We start from the raw sequence: 208 nt of genomic DNA on the forward strand, positions 1-208 counted from the left end.
TAGTCTTCCCCTGCTCCTCGCCTTCCATCCATGAAAATCCTAAATGAATAGAAAGAATCGGACCCTATTTGTCCCGGCGAGGGTATGAACGTATTCTGGCACCCATAGCAGAATACTCCAGCTCTACAGAGTTTATGAAAGGATCTATTCACTGGATGCTTCAGTCATATCACGCGGGAAAAATACACTTCTGTCCGTTTATTTTTTA

This window comes from Penaeus monodon, chromosome 25 (genome assembly GCF_015228065.2).
Source record: "Penaeus monodon isolate SGIC_2016 chromosome 25, NSTDA_Pmon_1, whole genome shotgun sequence".
Taxonomy (NCBI): domain Eukaryota; kingdom Metazoa; phylum Arthropoda; class Malacostraca; order Decapoda; family Penaeidae; genus Penaeus; species Penaeus monodon.